Below are 20,491 nucleotides of genomic sequence, written 5' to 3' on the forward strand. Positions count from 1 at the left end.
GCTGGACCATACGGAGTGGCCGTTTCTGCAGGTCAAATATAGTCGAGTGTTGGCAATTTCGTGTGGTTCGATCCAATACCGGAGGTGTGATTATCCCGACTATTCTCTCAGTGACCCAGATGGAAGCTTACAGAGACTTTAGCCATCTCGCAGGGCCAGCCATGGGGCTTGGGCCCCGAGTCGCGCTCGAACTCAGATGCGTGCTGTCGCGGCGTTCGGTCTGTCTTCGATGTGAGTCAGCCTCACGCGCACAGGTTGGGGGTCTCGTTTCAATGCGCTGTAAACGGCCCCCTTGTCTTTCAGCCCTAGATTCAGTAAATGGCTCTTTGTACAAACTCATTCATTTTTAATCAGTTGACTGTAATGATTTGTTACAAATGATCTTCAATTCTCAGCTGCGGTTAATCAGTACTGAACGGGACTTTTCCTGGTATTTTATTTGGATAGGACTTGTAGTGAAATACTTCCCTGCCATTACTCAATCACTTGTTTGTTTTCCCTCTGCACACGGTTTCCAGCAGCATCCAGCAGTATTTAAGGCGGGCATTTTTCCTTCGTCGAGGGAGTGTGGTTTTCTGAGCGGTAGGTGCAGAGAGCTGCAACGGGAACCTCTCGGGGTCCGTGCCGTGGTTTGACGCTGGTTGGCGCTCTTCCGTGGGCCAAGGGCGAAGCCAGGTGCTGAGGACATGCCGGCCTCTAGGTGGGCAGCTGCAACACAACTCGGACAGGTTATTTATTATGAGGGCGCCTGGCGCAGGGGAGAGAAGGTGGAGGTGATGGCACCTAACCCCTCCGTGGAGTATGAGGAGGTCTTCCCAGGGAGGCGACTCCTGGAGGATAACTCTTAACCAGGCAGAAGTTTCCAGCAGATAATGAGCGAGCGTGGGAATTGGGAATATGCAGGCAGTTGAGCAGGGGTGGGTGCAGAGGGGAGGCAGTGCAGGGAGGCAGCCGGGGGCGGGGGATCAGGGAGGTGAGTGGGACTGCACCGCGAAGGGCCTTGGGCACAGTTACGCCTCGAGAGGTTTAAGAAGGAAAATAACCTGAGCAGATTTACTTTAGGAAAATCCTTCTGGGAGCAGCATAGAGAATGGATTGGAAGGAGCAGAGAGGTGGGGCAGGAAGCTAGAGAGGAGGAGGAGGAGGAGGAGGAGGGGGAGGAGGGGGAGGAGGAGGAGGAGGAACAGGCAGGAGCTGCTGGGGCCGCAGCGGAGGGGATGGAGAAGTGGGCGATTGGAGTGAAGCCTGGGTGGGAAGAAGGCCTGGGAAAGGGGAAGGGTGACGATGAAGTTCGAGGTCGCCCTCTCCGGCTGGGGCACGGCTTGCCGTCCGCAGAGACCAAGCCCTGCTGGCCAGGCTCACATGGGGCAGGGGCAGGCAGCCACTGCGGACAGGGCGAGGCTCTTTCCTGAGCTGCCGGCTCCCACGAGGCCCCTGGGGTCTGCTTCGTGTGATCTCGCGGCGATCCCGAGCACTGAAAGCAAATCGAAACTCCGTCCGTCCCCCTCGCCACCCCCACATGCCGGTATTTCGGGCGCTGCTGGGGATCTAGCAGCACCATCGAAAGGTTCGAGTCCAGCCCTGGAAAGGAACGATTCTGGAAGGTCGCCTCGCAGATTCCTTTCGTCCGGGAAAGGGATCAGCGATGCGTCAGAGGGCAGCCCCCGCTCAGCTGCGGGCGGAGGGGAAGCCCGCCCGAGAGTTCCTCCGCGGCTTCCGAACGCAGGGAGGTCGCGTGGAGCTCTGTCACCGTGACGGCACCTGTCAGGGTGGTGAGAGGAAGGACGAGATGGTGAGCGGATTGCCGTGGCAGTAATGTGGTCTGACGGCAAAAGAAAAATAAAACACAGAAATCGAACAGTACCGGCTCTCTCGCCACTCTGTGTTCGAGACCCCGCTGCTGTCCCCTTTGTGAACGCGCAGAGAGCGTGATGTCGATTTAATCTGTCGTCTTCAGCTCTGTTTTCGATGGCCTCGCCATGCTCCCTCGATCCTTCTGGTGTCCTCTACGGCAGTCCTTAAGTCCCTCCTCTCTCTCGGTGTCCTAGACCAATAGCCGATGATGCTAATTCATGCTATAGTGTGAGTGACTTCCGTTTTGGTTTAAAATGCAAATATCCCCGAGAAGGGCAAGTGGTGAGACAAAGGTATGAATCTATTGGTAGAAATGTGAGTTCTAGAAACAGAGACTTGGAGGGTGGTGTGAAGGCCTTCCACTCATACTGCATGAGCAACTGCCTGCGTAAGGAGGGGCCTTGTTGCTTCTGGTACTTTCCCAAAATGAACTGTGAGGTTTCTTTAGAACCTCCAGGATGCAAATTGGAGAGGGTCCGTGTTTCTCTTCGGTCTCACCCTGGGATTCAGAAGCCATCAGGTCTCTGCACAGCGGGTTCTCCGTTTCTGGAAAAGACATTCTTGCCCATTCCTGAGCCTGGGCACTTCCTTCCATCTTCATCCGGGTCCTCTCTGCCTTCTCCGACGCCATGCTCGGGGTCCCAGGGTGCTTTGCGCACACCTCCATTAAACTCTCGACACAGAGCCATGTGGAAATATCTTGCTATCTACATTGCATGACCGTGTCTTCCCCGTGGACCGTGAGCTTCTTGTCAAGAGCAGGAGCCATTTCTTATTCAACGATTTGTAGTTCTGGCTGATAGTAAGTGATCCATAAATAATGTTTCCCTTCCCCTCCCCTCCCTTCTTTTCCCTTTCCTGGGTAGCTGTGAAGACAGATGACTGCCGTGTGGAACGCCGAGAGAGGTTTTGTTTGGGAAAATCCCTCCGGCATTTCTCAAGGCTACCCTGTCATATTCATTAGACCCTCCCTGGAGAGACTAGATGAAAAAGTCACTGTCTGTACCCTTAAGAAGCGCACAATGTCAGCTCAGACATAGGTGTGAGAGGGCGGAAATGCTGGAAGCCTGGTTTCCTCTCAGCCCACGGGGATGGCCTTGTTCTGAAAACCAGCCTCTGGGGACTGGCTGCTTTGACAGGGCGAAGTCTGAGTGTGAGGAGGTTTCTAAGTCTCTGCTTCAGGTTCCCGAGTGTAAACCCGACATCTTAGAGAGCGGTAACCGCCTCGGAGGCCGAGAGAAACCGGACTGCCCAGAGGCGGCCCCGACTGCCTTTCTCCTTCCTCCCCCGGGAGTATTTGGAAATGCGTGTACGGGGGGTCGAGATGCCCGGCGGAGGGCATGTCAGCGGAGGGCACACGGGAGCCGAGTAAGAACCAACGCGCCCGAAACGGTGACTGTGCCGCTACGACACACAAGGCCGGACGACGACCTCGGGTCACAGCAGGACGCCAGGGAGTCGAGGTTTTAGATAGAATTTCCATTTCCTAAGACCGATGCCGGATAAAGCAAACGAGCCTTCGTTTCCGGGACCCACTTCCTGTGACGCTCCTCCGTGCTGGATCACACTCCTCTACGGACCGCCACCGACCGCACGGGGGCTGGGACAGTCCCGCCACAAGGGGCAGGAGCCTGGAAGTCACACCCGGCTGGCCGGCCACCCTCTCTGCTCCAGTCCTGCGTTCCCCCGCCCCCCTCCCGTCTCCCACAAGGTCGGCGTCTGAGCAGAGCAAGTTCGGACACCCCAGCTCGAAGCGTGGGTCTGGGGGCTGCGTTTGTGTGTTCCGGCCTCATACCTACTTCCGACGCTGCTCCTGTACGCGCTGGCCTCTGGGCCTCTGGCCCTGCGCCCCCTGGGACATGCTGGCATGGATTTCTTAGACATTCAGCTTCTCTAGATTTTGACCTTGGACAGCGTCACCCCAAAAATGAATTCTCTCACTCAAAATGACAACAGTGTCCCCACCGGATTTATACTGAACCCTTGGTTGGCTCCACTTCCGGTTTGACTAACCGGGTGACTCCCCCATCCTTCCCCTGCATCCCCTGTAGTTCATGGGCCGCAGAAGCAAGGCCTGGACCACAGAGATGCCTGGCCAGGCCCCTAACCTGGGAGGGACTCGGGTGCCATCTGCGTCTTCTGCGGAGTCTGAGTCCTGTGTCCTCCTTGCTCACGCTGACCGCTGAGGAAGCAGCAGTTTGGGCTCGCTGCCCAACCGAACGCAGAGGAGACCTCATCATCACGTGCCTGGGAAAGGGATTGCTTATCATGTCAGCAACCAATCCCCCCTTAACCGCAGATCCGAGAGAGACGACGGTATCAGGCAAATCAAAATTGAACTTGTTCAGAGAAGACAGGCTTCCTGGGCCGGTTGTGAAGATGTGTCCTCTGGGTCAGGTCCTTTGAGAGGACATTGGAGGACCTGAGAGCTGCAGTCAGAAAATATACACTCCGCCCCTGGCCCTGGGGGTCACACCTGTGCCAGCCACGTACTGGGTTAGACAATTACCTGCCCCACAGGAGCCACTTAAAGGAGAGAAGGAATATCCGCCTCCGTCCACACCCGGGCGGGCCGGGTTCCGTGTCGCGTGGACAAAGGGCCAGGGCTCGCTTCACACCCAAAGCTTTCGCTTTCCGTTTTTCTGGCTTCCATTTCAGCTTCTTTCACAAAGGAGAGCACGTGTCTTAAGACAGAAAATTACGCTGGTAATTGGTGTCTAGCAAATGCAATTAGGTCCCGGTTAAGTGCTCTCCACGGGGCGCCTTCCAGTGTGGCGATCCGGGTTTGGTGATCGCTTCGTGACCATGCGCCTGAGGCCTCTTGGCCATGGAGCATTTGTCTCTGTCAGGCTCGGCCCACCAGAACTTCCTGCCCGTCTAGCTGCAGACGGGCTGCGGGCCAAGAGGTAGAAACGGGGAGTGGAGCGGAGGACAGGTAGAGTGGTGCTGGGGCAGGGGGCCCTCCACAGGAGGGAAGGCCAGTCGGCCAAGGACACAGCTTGGTTCCCGCAGGGAGGCTGGACCGTGAGCCGGGGGTGGGGAGGGGTGCCTTCCATGGCCCAAATCCTGCAGTATTTACTCATCAACTTAGTGCTCGGAGCATAACTTCTTCATTCCACTAACCTGGGGCCTCTGGATGAACATGGCTCTGACCCTGTGCTTGAGGTACTGGCACTGTGGTTGGGAAGGTCGAGAACACCCATCCCAGGCCACAGACTTCCGTCCGGCTCAGCCACACACCAGCACGCGAGGCTACACCTACTGACCCACCTGCGGAGCTGAGGGAAGGGCCAGGGAGGCCGTGAGCCTCCTGCCGGCCTGAGCTCTTAATCAGCTCTGCCGCCAGAAGCTGAATGACCTTGAGCAAGTTACCAACCTCTTCATGTCTCAATTTCCTGGCCGTAAAACGGGGGGAGCGACAGCACTTCCTTCTACAAAGGGTTCAGCCGGGCAACGCGCAGGAGGCCCGGGGCCTGGGCCACAGCGGTGTCAAGATACATCAGGTCCTCCCTCCCCTCCCCAGCGAGAGCCAGTTCTTTTTTTTTTTTTAATGTCATGGATCCCTCTGGCATCCTGGTGATGCACATGAAACCCTCCTCAGAATGATGGTTTAAATGTATAAGATAAAATATACGGAATTACAGAAGAAACTGCATTTTTATTGAAATGCAGTTATCAAAATACTAAAGAAACAAATTTGCCCTAGAGTAATATATGTGTTTCTTTATTAACACAGTAAATAACAAAATCTGCTGGCGAGTCTAATAACTACTATAATTTTGAAGTAGTAATAAGCTTAGACAATATTTCAACCTATCTGTACCGACCGTAATGAGAAATGAAAATATCTGTGATTTCTGCTGGTGACAAAATTACGGCTCTTGCTGATGCTACTGTGACTTCTCATCTATGTTCAGAATGAGAGGCATTGCTACATTTTCGTTAGAGCTTAGTGAAAACAAAGATGCGATTTTTCTTTTCCCATCTAAGTGCGCGGGCTCCCCGCGGACCCCAGGCTAAGAACAATTGTTGTAAGACGCGGTAAAATAAGTGATAACCATACTTTTCTAGATTTTTAAAATAATTTATTTTTTCATTACCAAAGCAAAATACAATCGTCATGGAAAAAGTTAAGAAACAGTAGATTAAGAGAACAAAGACAAAGGAAGCAAAAACACGCCCCAGAGGGAATCGCTGTTAACATTCGGGCCGTAGTTTGACTTCTCAGTCTCAACGGGCGTGCGTTGCCGACTCACGCGCTGACCCACTCCACCTGGGTCGTTAGATTGCTGAGACGATGCTCAGTAGGGAACCAACCCAAAGCACCTCGAATGGAGGCGGGGAACTACGCGAAGCCCAGCGACGGGAGAGGGGCCCCTGCCCTCCACGGCACAGCCACCCGCAGCAGGCGGGGCAGAGCCCGGAGCCCCGGCAGCCCAGGGAACACGCCAGGGGCTCCCGGCCCCACTCCTAGGATTGTCCCGTTGACCTCAGGTCTCTTGTTTGACCTGATGGACTAGCTTCAAGTGGGAATGGTGAATGGTGAAGAGTGGAAGTTACCGGCTGACCTGCGCCTCCAAACCTGCCAGACGTCTGGATCAGACTCTTGGCACTCGCAGGCAAATAATCCACTTAGAACGAATGGTGACGTGATCACACGCCGTCTGCGTCAACACGAGGCCATGAGGCCAGCACCGCCGAGTCAGTATCTCGCTGCGCCTCCCGATTAGAGGGGGGCCGACGGCACCGTGGCGACGTCGGGGAAGCCCCTCCCTCCTTCCTCCAGCGCAGAACTCAGAGCTCCGTTCCCTTCCAGCCTTCAAAGCAAGACCTTCTGTGGCGGGGAGAAGGGCGTTAATCAAATGCTGCCACAGTGGCATCGTTGTCAAGATGCGACCGTGCGCCTTCCTGGAGGGCCCTGCCTCGTCTGAGCCTAAAGATCACGGCGCGAGACAACAGGCCGGCCGCGGCCCTGAGCGCCGAGCACCACCACGTTTCCAGACGCCTTTAACGACGCGGAAAGGGCAGCCCGCTCATTTTGATTCTTCGCTAGGTCATTCGACCCAACCTGAGATTCTGGGCAAACTTGCACCACCCCGACCGTATTTTCCATTAGCAGGAATGATAAAAGATAATTACTGAGCCCGCCTGTCAGATATTCCAGACACCTTGCACCTCCACTTAATTAATTGCTAATTAAGATATGGAAGAACGGCAGCATCTCTCACACATCCGGACTTTATGAAGCCTCAGCAAACCTTCCTCAGGGAACATGGCCAAGGCCGAGCCCCTCTTGGGTCTGGGGACCAGAGGTGGAAGGGGGTGTGATGGGGCCGAAGGCCGACTCTGAGTAGGGTCATCTAACGGTGTCATTCAGGCAGACACACGACAACCGTGACAGGGAAGAACGAGGGGGCGAGAAGGAGGAGCTAAGGAGATCTGAGCGTCGTACACCGAGCTCAGCCCTTCGTATCCGTCGTCTAAGTTAATCCTCAGAGCGAGACTGTAGGGAAACGTTGTCATCCCCATTTGCAGCCTAGCAAAGGGGCGTTTGGGGAACGTGAGCACATGTCTTTTCCAAAAGGGCGCGGCTGGTGAGGGGCAGAATCTGAGCCCAGTTCCCTGCTCGCCCATCTGCCGTTTCACGGAGGTGCACGGAGCAGAAGTGTTTTCTTCCAGGTCTGTATCGTTACTGATACAGGTAGGAAGACGCTCGTGGGAGCTAGCCTTCGGGGCGGCCTCCAACTAGTACGTGCCTTCTGGTGCTCACGTCGTCCTTGCCACGCTGCACAGGGCCAGCCCATGGCATCGATAGGACCCTGCAGAGCCGATGGTAAGGCCGGTCATAGAGACACCGTGGCTGCCACCCGACTCCCTCTTGCATCACTCACTCTGGGGGCAGCCAGACATGTTGTGAGTGACACACTCAAGCGGGCCTGCAGGGGACCCTGTGGCGAGACCTCCTGCAACACCCCGCATCACGCAGGTGAAACACCTTGGCGTCAGACCCCCCGGCCCCAGCAAGCCTCCAGATGACAGAGCCCACAGCAGCGTCTCAGCTGAATCTTCATGAGGGACCCAGAGCCGGAACCTCCCAGATGGACCACTTCCGGATTCCTGCCCCACCGAAGCCGTGAGATAATAAATGTTTGTTGTTCTAAGCCGCTGAGTTCAGGGTGATTGGTTATGCAGCAAAAGAGCTTTCCACATCTTGATAAATTGCAATATCTTGCCAATACCAATGGGTCAGAGAAATCCTTCTAAGAAACATTCAAATTTGTATGCCCGAAAGTAAGAGATCCAAACATTATCACTCAGGCCTCTCGTGGTAGGGGAGCTGGCGAGTTCGGGAGCCGAATACGGGTCAGAGCCCCAATAGTTGCCTAAATTCCCCCATTTTCTCATCAAGATGACTAAGTATAATTTGTGGGCCATTCACAATCTGATCCATTTTCAGCAACTGAGTGCTGTGAGACTCGAGCAAAAACATGAACCGACCATACTTGAGCACACGGGGCGGTCTGGCGTCGAGCTGACCGGCATCCTCGCCGTCACTCGGCTGTCACTGGGTCGTCGCCAGCAATTCGCAGGCAACAAGCCAAAACCAACGAAGGACTGAGCTTTGTACGGAATGTCCAAGGGAACTGCCGTGAAGTCTGAAGCCCAGGCAGGTTTTGGTCGCCGCGTCTCACCTGACTAGGCAGGGTCTTTCTTCCTCCACGACTCGCCCAGGCCGAAGGAGAAAAACGCGGGGCTTTGGAGGAGGTCCATGTTCGGGGTCAGCGGAGCCCCCTCCACAACGCTGGATGGCCGCGTCCTCCTGTCCTGCCCGGGCCATCAGGGGCCTGGAGCCCATGCGACAAGGTCCAAGGCCAGCCACTTAGGCTCCGCGCTCACGGTCTGTGCGAGAGGGATCATGTTCGATGAGGAAAGAAAACAGAATGCATATTTTCTGGACACATTCTGCAGGAAGACGTTTGTTTGCAATGGTGGGCTGTCACAAGTTGACCCCAGGAAACAGCTGTGACAGACAGCCTGGGGACGGAGGCGAAGGGCCGGCGAGCGAACGGGTGGGGAGCGTGACGGGAAGGACTCGTCCGCGTGCGAAGTCGCTGGGGAGCCGGGTCGCCGTGCTCCCCTGTCCTGCGAGCGTCTCCCTGCGGTCCCACGTCCCCGCTCCCTCGGCGCCCCCGGAAGTGTGTGGGCCAAGGGGGTCTGGGATCGCAAGGGGCATACTTGGTATTTGCCTCTGCCAACGGTGCCAACTCTGAAAGTTGGCGTCCTTGCCCACACTGGGACTCACCGGCGTCAATTCCTGTGATAATAATCCTTCACCTTGTCACCAGTTATATAAAAAGTCTACTCCAAGGAAAGGCCTATCATGTGACCTCTTTTCAGGGCCGTATGGCTTGTTAAGCGAATCAGATGAGTGTACTGGTGAGGGGACGCAATCGTGTCATGAGGCCAGTGCCTTAGGCCAGAGCAGTGTGCTCACGGCCCCGGGAAGGTCCACACGCACTCGCCTGAATTCCGTGCGGCCTTCGCTCAGCCCACGGCCCGCGGTTTGGGAGCGGCTTTCTCATTTGTTTGTTTTAAATCTAGTTAAATGGAAGAGAGCACGAGACTAGAACGTAGGAGCCCACGCCCCGGTTCTGATTCTCTGAAGAGCTCTGTGTCTGGACGCGTCCACAGGCGGGCTCCCCTCCTGCCGTACCTGCCAGTCCCGTGTCACTCTCCTTCGTGGACAGAGGCCGCGTCCTCCTCCGGTGACTCCAGTGCCTGGTACAGGCCTTGGCTCTCTGGGGCTCTGCATAAGCAGTTGATCCCAGAGACTGAAAACTCGGTGCGTCTGTCCATACCCACACGCACGTATCAGTGGTTCTCTGAGCGTGGAGGAGCGCACCAAAGCCTCCGGCCCGTGCCGTTGCCGCGGGGTACAGGGTAATGTGGGCGGTGACGGAAGGAAAGAAGGTAGAGAGGGGCAAGCGATAGAGAAAAAAATAAGGATACTCCATACAAAAACTTGGATGTATATTATGCTCTTTTTTATGTGAAGCGTGGGTACATATGCCTAAATACGTTACGGAAAAAAGTGATGATGTGCATATGTTAAGTCAAAATAAGTTGCAGAGCATTTCGGTTAAAAACTAGACAGAAACACCCCGTATATCTGTACACGTATGCGTGATTAGGTTTACGTGAGTACCGCGGGGGCGGGGGCCGGGGGCGCGTCGCAGAGGCCGTGGGGCACTGCCCAGCTGGGACCCTCCCCGCCAGCTCCTGGGGGTGCTGGCTGCTGCCGGCTCACAGCTGAGTCCTTCCCCAGGCCTCCCGCTCAGTCAGAGGCAGCTGCTGAGTCGAGGTCGTGCCCGCCCCCGCCCTGGCGACGGCCCCCGCCCAGGGACTGGGGGGCTCCGAAGCCCTGCGCCTTTTCCGTGCAGGACCACTCCGGAGCTCCCTCTGGCCACTTGTTTCCTAGACCCACCCACGAACCGTCCGTGTGCATGTCCTGTCTCAGTCTGCTTCACGAGCCCTTGCCTGGTGACAAGACATGTACCAGTCTATCAACATGTTACCGCGAGGGCCTGGCGTCCGAGGGGAACGATTGTCTTTTTCTGTCTCCGTCTTCTTATGAATCACTTATGTACTATGAGCGCTTATCACTTTAAAATTTCAAGAACGTCAAATAAAGAAATTTAAAACGTAATAAACAAATACATGGGGTTTTCCTCCCCGCCACCCCACCCCTGCCCTGCTCCCCACCTTCCCCCCGTCTTCTTCACTCCAGAACTCGAGCTAGTTGCTCACTGGCCTGGCATTGCTTTCACCATGGTCCTCAGTGATGCTCACGTGCAAAAGCTGATAAAGCCCATGACGCCTTTTGCTGAAGAGGAAGCCAATGGAAAAGCAGAAGAAACAGACGCCCGAGCCGCAGAGTTCGACATCGAGAAAGGTCGTCTGGTGCGAACCCAGAGGCCGAAGGTTACGGAATACCGCGCGGAGAAAGGCAAGCGGGGAGAGAGGCAGGAGCGAAAGCAGGTGTCCGGCCCGAGGAACCGCGCAAGGCTCCAAGTCCTCGGAGCCGGAGCCGACCTTATTCCAGACCTACCAAAGGAAGCAACGCGGACCCGGCGAGGTGGTAAAGGACACAGCCCAGCACCAGGTGCTGCTGCATGGACTGGCCCAGGGGTTGTCCCAGTGGCTGGAGCCCCAGATGATTCTTTGTAACTGGAAACAAGATTTCCCCCTGGCAAAGGCTGCAGTGCAGAAAGCAATCCCTGTGTACAAAATCGCCACTAGGAAAGATGTCGGCATCTAAACTGACCGGGAGGCCTACCTGCCCGAAGAAGTACTGGTGGAGTGGAGATTTACAACGGGGATCATAAAGTAAAGGTTTCCAGTATTCTAGAAAGCCAGGTGGATCTCACAGCCCAGTAGACAATGCCAGGAGCGTGAGGGGCCTTGTTTGCTGCAAACGCCAACAGGGAGTTTTTGGACTCAGCCTTCGGGGGGTGGAGTTCACATACCGCGGTGAAGTGGAGGTTGCCGATCCTGGAAGGAAAAGATGATCTATGTAGCTTCCTCTTCGCCGTTCTAATATTCTATATCAGTGGGTACCTTTCTGTAGCGAATGCCCTTAACCTAACTGTTAAGAGTGGGGAAGAAGTTTCACTTAATGTGGTCAAGGAACCGACTCCTAGCTTATCTAAAAGTAACGCAACTTTCAACTGGTTCCGGAGCGTGAGGGCGAAGAGGTCAGGCGGCGGCCGCACGGGCGTCACCCCGTCTTCCTCTCGCCCTCCGGCTCCGGTTCTCTGTTCCACAGGCCGACGCCCCGCCATTCAGTCTCTGCTCTTTAGGCTTAACATGCGGGTGAAGCATCATTTCTCCCAGCAGCAGTAGGTTCACTGTTACCTGTTTGGGCCTAGAAGTGTTTCTTAGGTGTAAATGGGATTTAAAATCTGAGCCATGATGCTCCAATTATTAAAACAAAAGGTTTACATGGAAAAATGAGTCGAATAAATGAATGAGTTGGAGAAATAGTAATAATAATAATAATAATAATGATAATGAAGTAGCATGTTAAAGGTATTGATGTCTAATGAACTAAACCTTTGAAGGGGATGTTCGACAGCCCTTTTGATGACTTTCGACTTACGCGTTTCAAAAGAGACTGGACCAGCTTTGTAAGAGCGAGGCCGCCGACTCACAGATGAGAGGAGGAGAAAAAGAGGGTCGCTAGGCGGGAACAAAAAGGAGAGGGAGTTTTAATGCCACAGAAAGAGAGATTTTGTAATATCAGAGCTATCAGGAAAGTAGGCTGCAAATTTGGGGCAGCCGCTGTCTAAATTACACTGTCCAAAGGACGTGTAATTTTTCCTTTTAGCGAGCAGCCAGATTAGAATTGGAGAAGGAAAATACCAGGCATTTATATCACCTCCAAGACCTCCCTTCCCTGGGCACATCGCCGACCAGCCTCCTTCCCACAGATGCAGGCTCGGAACCCTTCCCGTCCCCCAGCCCGGTCCAGGCAGCCACTGCTGATGCACCGGTGAATTCACCAGCGATGAAATCTATTTGCCCTTCCAGAATGGAATGATCTTTCCACTCCTTCCAATTCTGAGGTTCCATCAGGTCCTCCAGGGAAGACTGATTTATTCAGGAACGACTTAGATGAGCAAAGCTACACCTCAGCCGAAAGCTGGCTCTTTCCTCCATCCTGTGCTACTTGTGCAAACACATCCTCTTTAGGTGCCTGTAAATGAGCTCCCTGCGGCTCAGCGTCCCCTCCCTGAGGCTCAGCATCCGGTCCCCTTTTGGTCTCGAGATGCCTCAGAAGGATTTGTGGGAAGCGGCCCTTGAAGGCTGAATCCTCCTGCTTAGGACAGTGTGATGGCCCCTGGGAATGGGGCCTGACTCTTTGTTATGTATTCCTTTATTCGGTGAGAATGCATTGGGCTTTTCTGCAATGGCGTTATACTTGGGACAAGGACTAAGATGAGGACGGGCCAGAGAGTCTGTCCTCCAGGAGGTCAGAGTTCAGAATGAGAACAGCACAAATGAGGGAATTGACTCTGGGTGGTGACTCTTAGGACGGAGGACGTCTCAGACGTTAAGGACATAGGAGGGACTCAGGTTTTGGGGGTGATGAGTGGCTTCCTGGAGGGAGTGTCAAGCATTTGTCATAATCAAGTCATCTAAGCTCGTAACTACAGCCACCTTCAAAGATCTCAGAAGAGATTTTCTACATAAAACACATTTCTGGATTTATAATCAGTCTGTAGGGTTTTTGTTTGTTTGTTTTTTTTTTTACCTTAAGTATTTACCACTTTATTGCAAAGCTATTAGATGAAATAAAAGAAAATGAATGAAACAACTAGAACTCTCTGGAGAGGAAAACATAACTTAATAAGTAACAGTTTGCTTTGCTTTGGGAATCTGCTTGCTGCACCTCAAACGTATTAAAAAGAGGACGCGGCGGGGGGGTTAGGATGGGAAGGAAAACCCCGAGGCTCCTGATTCGCAAACAGTAACCGCGCTTCTCCCCGCCCTGTTCCTGTGTCAGGTGGCGGGTCCTCGTGATTGCGCAGAGGCCGGGTCTCTTTGGGCGTCGGAATTCAAGCACGTGGCGGGAAAGAGAGAAAGCATCGAAGACGCCGTCACGAGAGGTACCGTTTCCCGTGAGCCTTTTCTCATCCGTCGTTGCGGTGGCCAGTTTGAGGCTTTCGCTAGCGACCGCGTGTTCCCAGGGATGTGAGGCTGTTGGCCACTGCCACCTCAGCCCGGGGGACAATGCCCCTGAATGCAGGCGCTCAGGAGTTTCAGCTCCCCGGGCTTCACGCCGTCTTGGAAAAAGCCAGAGGAACTGGCACCAAGGCCGGGGCTTCTCATAAAATATTTCCGAAGTGCATTTCATGATGTGGTTGGTAATAACAGTGTGTTTAGAGCTCTCGCCCCCTTCGAGAGGCCAAACTCGATTCCAGCCCGACCACGGCTGCACTGGGCCTGCACGCATCAGCTGCTAAATAATTCACCAGGCTGACTCAAAAATTTCTGGAGTTCTAAACCTCTAACAGAGCATTATGAAAAAATATCCACCTCTTTATCTCTATCCATAACTATTTATATGTGGCTAGAGGAGAAGACCTGTCATGTTGTTTTGTTTAATTCAAAAGCTTTCCTAATTCTGTTTTCATACCACATATATATGTCTAAAGAATTTTCAAGTTGAAACAATAACCTTTAAAAAATGGTCTGTGGGAGAAAGCTTGCAGGATTCACAGAGCTGACAGGCACGGTGAATATTTTGCTCCCTTAATAAATTTCCCTGGAACTCAGACTCGATTTGCCGAATTGGGGACTTTTCGAACAGGTGAGGCTCCTTTTTATTGTGTGGAACGATGATTATATACCCGGCCTTCTCTCTCTGCTGGTTTATATGGTTGCTAAAGTTTGTTCTTGAAAAACTCATTTCCTTCCTCCGATGCATCATGCATTTATTATCTGTCTCTGTATAGTGATGAGACAAGTCTGCTATAAAGCCCCGTGTTTGAATCGACCCAGCATATATCCTCAGCAACATCCTACCTAACTTGGGGACACTTGACTACAGAGTCCCCTTGGCCACTGAGAATACCTCTGAAGGTAGAGACTTGGGGAGACGCTATTGCATTACGCTGGCCATCAGCCATTCACACTTGAGAGTGAATTGGTTTATTTGGTGCTTCTAGGCTCTAGCTGGTTGAGATTAAGTTCCCTGCAACTTAGCAGAGTTGGAACGGGGTGGACCATCTGGGCAGCAGCGAGGTTGTCACACGAGTATCACTGGAAACATTTGGATGGAGACATTTTACTTGTGGCACTCTTCTCAGAGACAGAGCTTGTGCAGCTAAAAGAATGTCTGACAAACCACTCGGGGAAAGATCAAGGTCCTTCTCTCAAAAGGAACTTACTTAAATGAAAATAGTGGTCTCTGAACTGACTTCTGAATAAGGCGGGTTCAACGGGGGCATGGGGTCCATGGCGCCGTCATCCTCTTCTAAATCAATGTTTAACAAATATTTAAAGAATGTTGGTTTAAACGTGAGACAAATGATTAGCTCGAGCAGAACCTCCACGTATTTTCATCCAGCCTTGGTATGGGAGGCCTTCGACGGAGGGGTCGGAAGGGTGAAAGAGAGGGCCTAAGACCCCGCTGGGGGGTCCAAGGAGCCCGTGTGCAGAAGACGGGCCGTGGGAGAGGGGTGACCGTGAAGACACACGTCACATCCTTCCTGAGCGAGCTCTGGCCGTCCTGTGTAACTGACCGGCAGACTGAATCAGAGAATGCGCGTGACAGGCGGGGATGGGCCTGATGCTGAAAGGGGGCCTTGGGGTGCTCCTTGCGATGTCGTGATGAATGACAAGAAACCGACATTTGGTCTTCATGCCGTTTCAGTTTCTGGCACAGAGCCCCTAAAACGCTTGGTGTTTCCTGAATGCGATAAGGGAGATAAAGGTGTCTTGATATCCGTAACGAATATCTTTCAACCACAGCTTGTGATAATAAGGTGATGTGTTTTGAACCCCTCCTAAGGAAGGAGGCTGGTTGCCAGGGGCCCCAAACATGTGATAAAGGGTTGGAACTTTCAGTCCCAGACCTGATGTGCAGGGAGGGATGAGGGGCTGGGGAGACAGGGTTCAGTTACCAATGGCCGGTGACTTCATCAATCATGCCTATGTAATGAGGTTTCCAGCAAAATCCCAAAGAGCTTCCAGGCTGGGGAACCAGAATACTCATGGCTCCAAACTGCATGAGGACCAAGGCGCCTTTGGTTGGGACCTCGCCCTTTGCAGCTCTTCATAGGGCTGCTGATTCCTATCCTTCGCCATCCTTCATGAGAAGCCAGTCGTCTGGTGGGGAATCGGGCTTCCTGAGTTCTGCGAGCCGCTCTAGCGAATTAATCGCACCCAGGGAGGGAGCTGTGGGGACCTCCAAACTGCAGCAGGTGGGTCAGAGGCACAGGAGACAATCGGGCGTGGACGGGCGTATGAAGTGGAGTCTTGCGGGGTGAGCCCTGGACGCTCTTTGGGTCGAGTGTCAGAACCGAGCTGCATCGCAGGACACCCAGCGAGCGTCAGAGATTTGCTTAGCGTGGGAAAGAAACCCACACGTGAACCGGTGTCAGAATCAGAATCCCCAAGCACATCAGAGCCCGAAACACGGCAGGACTAAGTTCCCTTTGAGTCTAGGGCTGACAGAAGTTCCCGGGCCCAGGGAGACTCAACCCAGAGTGGGCCGCGAGGGGCCTCCCTTGAAGCCAGCTCACGACTGCGGTGGGTCCGGTCAGGCTGGCGTGCCCTGCTGGCCTCCTCAGAAGTCCACAGGGGGCGGTATTCAGAGGCAGTTCTCAGAAGCACTAACTGCTTTGTTGATCAAATCTCAAAGCCACCTCCTGGCACCGAGGCCAGTCCATCGTATTATCATTATTATCATCGTATTATCGCTTCCCGGCTTGTCACGTGTGTACCGATTGACCTCACAGGAGAGCAGGGGTTGTCGGGAATGACCTTCTCCCCTTGTACTTACAAATAGCTATTCACTAGCCGGGTTTGGTGTAGAATTACAGAAGTTACCCAAGGTGAAGCCCCTTCCTGCCTCCAGGCTCCTTAGCAATTCAAACAGAGGTGCATTCTCCAGCCTGCTGCTACCCTACCTTCGATCCCCATGCATTTGAAAGCAGCTTATTTTAAAAGCTGATTAGATGAGCCCTTAATAACATTAGAATTTAAATGGCCCCAGATAGGCTTTCAGCTTCTTGCCAAATTGAGATAAATGTGATATTTGGGGAGCTGAGCTCCCAGCTTCAAGGCTGCTCTGGACGGAAGACAGGGTTCTGAAGCGCCGAGCGTGTTACGTGCTGTCGAGGCGGCTCAGAGTCCTGGCGGCCCGGCGGATGAGCCCTGTCCCCGCCAGCCCTGCTCGGCGCCCGCGGACTCGAGCCCACGGCTTCTCACATGGAGTCAATCCGTCTCGCGTCTGGTCTTCCTCTCTTCCCGCTGCCTTCTGTTTTTTCAGCATCATTGCCTTGTCTGAAGAACCCGCCGGGCCTTGTGATGTGCCTGAGGCAGGACAGTTTCATTTTTGTCATTTTTGCCTCCAGCGATGTTTCAGGCTTAATTTGCTCCAGGACCCACTTGGTCATCTTCCCTGCAGCCAGAAGTATCATAGAGTTCTCCTCCAACGCTGTATTTCGAACGAATCCATGTTTTTTTCCCTGTCGGCTTTCTCCACCGCCCACCTTTTGGGTCCGGGCACAGTAATAGGGAGAAGGAGGATGTGAATGACCTTGGCCTTGGTCTCTGATGACATGCCTTTGCTCTTGGTGGTCCCCCCGTTTTTCCATCGCTCTCCTCTGAGTCTCGGCCTTCTCCTGATTTCTTGGCCTCAGTCTCCATTCGAATTGATGAGTGAACCAAAGCAAGTGAAATCTCTTAACAATGTCGCCGTCTTCGTTGTCTATAGTAAAGGCGTGTATTTCTTCCGCGGTCGTGATTTCTGAATTCCGGGCGTTCACATGGGTCCCGCGTTGTTATTTCTTCCTTTCGCTTTCATCAGGAGTCGTTTCAAACCGCTGCTACTTTCTGCCAGTGTGATGGCCTCAACTCGTGGGTCTTAAGTGACCAACGTTTCCTCCACCAGTTTTCATTTCTCCTCCTTCTGAGGCCAGCCCAGGTGTCCGTGTGACACGGTCCGCATACGGGTCAAAGCGAGGAGGAGACGAACGCACCCTTGTCCGACACCACTGCCTGCGGGAAACCGCCTCCTCCCGCATTTTTCCGCAGTCTGAAACTGGGCTTGTCAGGTTTCTTTCGTATCGGAAGGCCTCGTATTCTGTGGGTAGATGTGTCTTCGTGATCACTCATTTTCAAGGAAATGTAAGTTGAGGACAAGGAGCAAAGGACAGAGTGACAATCTAGGCGTGATCACCTGTGGGCAAACATCCCTCTCTGCTCCCATACTCTCTGATTACTTTTGGTTCCAGGCAACACACATTTATCAAGCATCTACTGCTTAGTCATTTAATTCAATTTTGTTGTCGTGAATGCCGGACATTTGCTGAGAATAATACAAAATGATCAGGAGCATAAACGTTTCAATTTGGTTAATATGTGTAGTTCCCTCTGTAACTCTTACAGGTGGGGCCAGTGCTGGGAAGGGGAAATGCGCTTAAGCAGTTGACGTATGACTGCCTTCCAGTCATATCCGCGCCTGCAAGTTTCGGTAAATGTTAAAAACCAGACTGGGAAAGGGCGGAGTGGAAAAGCAACCGGAGGTGAGCTTGAATGGTCGGTTCGGTGTTAAGGTACATGTGTTTCTACAAGTAAATAAACAAAGACTCAGATGTCTTCTCTTTCTCATCTTTCCCTAACCAAACTAGACACCTGGGTGTCCTTAGAATTAAACCCTGAGAGTCTTAAAAACACAACTTGTCCTTCGGATGTGCTAGTCATTGCGGAAGTGCCCCCGAAGTTAAGCTTCCTTTTGGAATGCTCGCCAGGTGACAGCTGCTCTCAGAGCTTTCCAGAAGACGCCCGGAGCTTAAGCCTTGCATTTGCATTTGTCCGCCATGTCTCCCTGAAGTGACGCTAGGAATTCTAAGGCTCCGGCCCGGACAGCAGGGGAGAACCTGGGCCCGGCTGTGGGTGCACTCACTCTTCCTGCTCTGGCCCTAAGAGTCCCAATCTCACCCAGCCTCAGGGACCCTTGAAGAGGAAAACACAGCAGTCATTTAAATTGTGGCCTGAATGGATTCCAACGGGAACTGCAGTTCACACGTGAATGGCCGCTTTGGCTGTCGCAGGACCACAGGGTTGAGGAGGACCGGGGAGGCAGGGCTGCGGACTCGCAGAACTTGGCACTCTCCAACCCCCCAGCAGCCTCCACCAGGACGGAGCCGACCGGGCCTCAATCGCTGCTCTGCCTGGAAGGGAAAGAGGGGCGTCAGAGGGCTCCCCACAGAGCGCCCATGCCCGGTCCCACCCCTCAGCAAAGGAAGCGCCCCGTTCAGTGGCGACGAACTTTTATCCAGGGCATAGCATCTGAAACGCCATTGCTTGTCGAAGTGCTTTCCGCGTGTTTGTGCATTCTGCCAGGGCCCTGCAGGCGCCGTGGGGAAGCGTGGTGCCGTTGGGTGTGCCGGGGGGCAGGTCACGGGCACGCTCATCCCCCACCCCCCCCCCCCCCGTTGGCTGAGCCCGGGGCGGCAGAGAGGGCTCTGCTCCATTCCGCCCCTCTCCTCCGGATGCCCCTGCACGGCCGGCCCTCTCGACTGCCTTTGCCCCGTCTCCGTGCAGAGGAGCTGCCGCGGCTCCTTGCCGGGCCCGCTCTTCCACTGAGTCGCCTCTGGGTCCCTCCCCGGCCGCGTCCTCCAGAGCCTCCGCCCCCAGTCAGTGGATTCCCCACTCAGAGCTCCTCCCTCTTTGCATAAGCTCTTTTCCTTCTGCTCATAAACAAGCCTCGGTCTCCATTAAGACAAACAAACAAACAACCACAGCTTTCAAATGATTTTTGTCACTCCTTTTATTCAAAACTCTGTGAAAGAATGGTTTACATTCACTTCCCAACGGGCATTTACCCCTTAATCCCGTGGGAAGTGGTGCATCCTACCTACTCAGGAAACAAATTCAACTTAATTGGGCAAACATGCGTGGGTCGCATGCTACGTGCCAGGCCCAGTCTGGATTGTGACTGCGAGGACACACTCGCGTAAGGCAGGCGGGCAGGCAGGCCTCCGTTGTCCCCAAATCATAAAGCGCTGTGGGGTGGTGGGGCTTCCTACTGTGCAGAGGCTCAGTGGGGGCCATCAGCCCTGTCTCGGGGCCAGAAGACAGTGAGGAAGGTGCTATAACAGCTCTTCAGAAAAATGGGGCGCCCAGGACGGGGGGCGAGGAAAGGAGAGAAGGAGGGAGCAGTGCCGGCGAGGCCCCTGGGGCCACTTGGGGCAGCGAGACGGGCAGACGGCGCCGTGTACGCGGTGGGGGGCAAGGGGTGCTGCGGTTCCAGGGCGTGGCAGACATTTCGTCTTTGTAAGAGACCCCGAGAACCTTGAACTCTTTCTTGCAGACGATGGGAGCGATGGAGGGTTCGGGGTCGATGGAGGGTTCGGGGTCGATGGAGGGCTCGGGGTCGATGGAGGGCTCGGGGTCGGGGATTGCCTTTACAAAGGATCACTCAGGATGCTTCGATTAGGGGGGTAGGCGATCAGATAAGAAGCTGCGCTCATCATTATCCAGATAAGAGGTGACGGAGGCTGGAGCCGAAAGACCAGCCCTGGGGATGGAGAAGAGGGGATGCCAGCACCGTCTCCTCCCTCCCCCACAAACCCCCTTTCGGAGCCACCCCAAAAGATGACGGCCCTTCCTGCTCCAGACCCGCAGAGCGCCTGTCGTGCTTTCCCTGTGGTACTCACTCGGGGGGTACCGCCTGCATCGGCGAGTTTCTCTGATTTTCCTCATCAGATGGCATCTTCGTCCTCCCTCAAATTACAGCACCGTGCTCACAATGAGAGCTAAAGAAAAGGTTATTTCGTCGAATTGAATTTTCAAGAGCTTCGGACCATGAATAATTGAGGAATCAGCCATGTGGAAGTGCTCG

At 54.0% G+C, this 20,491-nt stretch overlaps 1 protein-coding gene and 1 pseudogene across 5 annotated transcripts in view; both read left to right on the forward strand.

Moving 5' to 3' along the window:
- Positions 1–20,491, forward strand: part of TNR (tenascin R) — a 313,783-nt gene that overhangs the window by 153,010 nt on the left and 140,282 nt on the right. For all 5 annotated transcript variants that reach the window (XM_036234586.1, XM_036234590.1, XM_036234587.1 and 2 more), the window contains one exon: positions 13,421–13,523. The gene's annotated coding sequence lies outside the window, so the exon portion shown is untranslated. The remainder of the gene's footprint in view (positions 1–13,420; positions 13,524–20,491) is intronic.
- Positions 10,684–11,757, forward strand: LOC107515505 (annotated as a pseudogene).

Source organism: Rousettus aegyptiacus, unplaced genomic scaffold (genome assembly GCF_014176215.1).
Source record: "Rousettus aegyptiacus isolate mRouAeg1 unplaced genomic scaffold, mRouAeg1.p scaffold_m13_p_17, whole genome shotgun sequence".
In the NCBI taxonomy this organism is placed as follows: domain Eukaryota; kingdom Metazoa; phylum Chordata; class Mammalia; order Chiroptera; family Pteropodidae; genus Rousettus; species Rousettus aegyptiacus.